This window comes from Pteropus vampyrus, unplaced genomic scaffold (assembly GCF_000151845.1).
Source record: "Pteropus vampyrus isolate Shadow unplaced genomic scaffold, Pvam_2.0 Scaffold676, whole genome shotgun sequence".
NCBI lineage: Eukaryota > Metazoa > Chordata > Mammalia > Chiroptera > Pteropodidae > Pteropus > Pteropus vampyrus.
In genome coordinates, this window is record NW_011889457.1 from 75,309 (window position 1) to 78,173 (window position 2,865).

A 2,865-nucleotide genomic window follows, 5' to 3' on the forward strand; every position below is an offset into this window, starting at 1 on the left:
GAACCGTTTTTAGGAAGATGGGCGGAGAGAGTCTAATTGTGGCAGCTGCTGCTCTCCTTTGGGGACAGCGAAATGCATATTTTTAGATAGTGGAAAACTATCTAAAAATGGGGAGGAAACAGGCCAAGGTAGCTTGCAACACGCACGGGGTGCAGTTATGCTTGGACCGTGCCCCCCAAAAAGACATGTTGAAACCTTCCCCCCAGCACCTGAGGATGTGACTTTATCTAGAAACGAGGTCTTCGGGGACGTCAGCAGGGCGGCCCTCGTGCAGCGCGTGACAGGTGTCCGTGTGAGCCGAGGGCGGACACGGGGAGCACTCCGGGTGACAATGGGCAGAGACGGGGCGATGCCTCTGCGAGCCAGGGACGGGCCGTGAGCAGCGCCAGCGCCGAGGACACGCGCGGGCCCGGCCGCCACCTCGGTTGGGGGCGTCCGGCTCCAGGATGGTGACAGCACATTCCCGTCGCCGAAGCCGCCGGCACCGCGGTCAGGGGTCCTGCTCCCAGGGCTCTGCTCCGGGAAGGGACTCCCTCGCAGGGGCGCAACACGCACAGGAATTGGGGGGCTGGGGGGATTGCCGGGCGGGCGCACGAAGCTGCAGCAAGAGAAAAATAGTTGCCTGCAAGGGAGCCCGCATAGGACGGTCAGCCGATCGCGCGACAGAAACTTTGCAGCCGGAAGGGACCGGCAGGAAATATTCAAAGTGATGAAAAGCCAGGACCTACAACCGAGATGACTCTACCCAGCCAGGCCGTCAGTTAAAATGGAAGGTGAGACACATAGCTTTTCAGACAGGAAGAAGCTTAAGGAATTCATCGCCAACAAAGTAGTAGTATAAGAAATAAATGAAAAAGAAAAAAAACCACCATAAATACGAATAATAAAATGGCAATAACTGTGTGCCTATCAATAACCACTTTAAATGGAAATGGACTGAACGCTCCAGTCAAAGGACACAGAGCGACAGAGTGGAAGAGAAAGCAAGACATATGCCACCTACGAGAGACTCACCTCGGATCAGACGGCACACGCAGACCGAAAGTCAACACAGGGAAAATGACACTTCATGCAAATAGAAATTTTAAAAAGCTGGGGTAGCAATACTTGTATCAGACAAAACAGACTTTGAAACAAAGACTAGAATAAGGGACAGAGAAGGACATTACGTAATGATAAAGAGATCAATCCAACAAGAGGACATAACCCTAGAAGACATATATGTCCCTTTATGCTGGTCAATAATTGCTTTATATGCGTGGGTGCACATAAAGCAATTGTTGACCAGCATAAAGGGAGAGATGGACAGTAATAACTCACAGTGGGGGATTTTAACACCCCATTGACACCGAGGGACAGATCTTCCAGACAGAAAACCAACAAGGAAACAGCAGCCTTAAATGATACACTAGAGCAGATGGATTTAATCGATATTTTTGGAGCATTTCACACCACAGAAACAGAATACACATCTTCTCAAGCGCACGTGGAACATTTCCCAGGATAGACCACACGTTCGGCCACAAGACAAGTCTGAATAAATTAAAGAAGACTGAAATCGTATCAAGCATCTTCTCTGACCACATTGGTATGAAACTAGAAATCAAATACGAGAAAAACAACTGGAAAAATTCACAAACACATGGAGGCTAAATATAAATAACACGCTAGTAAACAATGAATGGGTGAACCGTGGGATCAAGGAAGAAATCAAAAGCTACCTAGAGACAAATGAAAATGATAACACATGACTCAGAATCTATGAGACGCAGCTAAAGCGGTCTTGAGAGGGACAAACGTACAATACAGGCCTATCTCAAGAAACAAGAAAAATCTCAAACGATCTAACCCTACACTTGGAAGAACTAGAAAAAGAACAGCAAACAAAACCCAAAGTGAGTAGAAGAAAGGAAATAATAAATATCAGAGTGGAAAGAAACGAAATAGAGTCTAGAAAATACATACAAAAGATCAACAAAAACAAGAACTGGTTCTTTGAAAAGATAAATAAAATTGATAAACCTTGACCGGACTCATCAAAAAAGAAAGAGGACCCAAATGAGTAAAATCAGAAATGAAAGAGAAATTACAATAGACTCCACAGAAATTCAAAGGATTATCAGAAAATACCATAAGCAATTAGATGCCAAGAAATCGAAAAAAAATCTGGAAGAAATAGTTCCATTCCTAGAAACATACAATCTCCCAAGACCGAGTCAACAAGAAACAGAAAATCTGAACCGACTGATTGTCACCAATGAAATCAAATCAGTAATCGAAAAACTCCCAAAAAACAACATTCCTAGACCAGATGGCTTCCTGGGTGAATTCTGCCAGACATCCAAAGAAGAATTAACACTTGCACTTCTCAGACTATTCCAAAAAATTCAAGAAGAGGGAAGGCTCCCAGACTCATTTTACAAGGCCACCGTCACCCTGATTTCAAAACCAGACTAAGACATTACGAAAAAGGAAAACTATAGTCCCACATCCCTGACGCACATAGACGCAAAAGTCCTTAACTAGATATTAGCAAATCACATCCATGAAAGACATGAAAAAGATCATGCACCATGATCAAGCGAAATTTATTCCTGGGATGCAGGGTTGGTACCACATCTGCAAATCGATTAATGTGATATACGCAATAACAAATTAAAAGGTAAAAACGATATGATCATGTTGATAGATACAGAAAAATCATTCAACAAAATCCAACATCTATTTGTGATAAAAACTCTCAACAAATCGGGAGCAGAGAGAATATAGGTCAACATAATAAAGGCCATGTATGACAGACCTTCAGCTAACATCATGCTCAGTGGGGAAAAGCTAAAAGCGTTTTCCTCAAGGTCAGGAACAAGA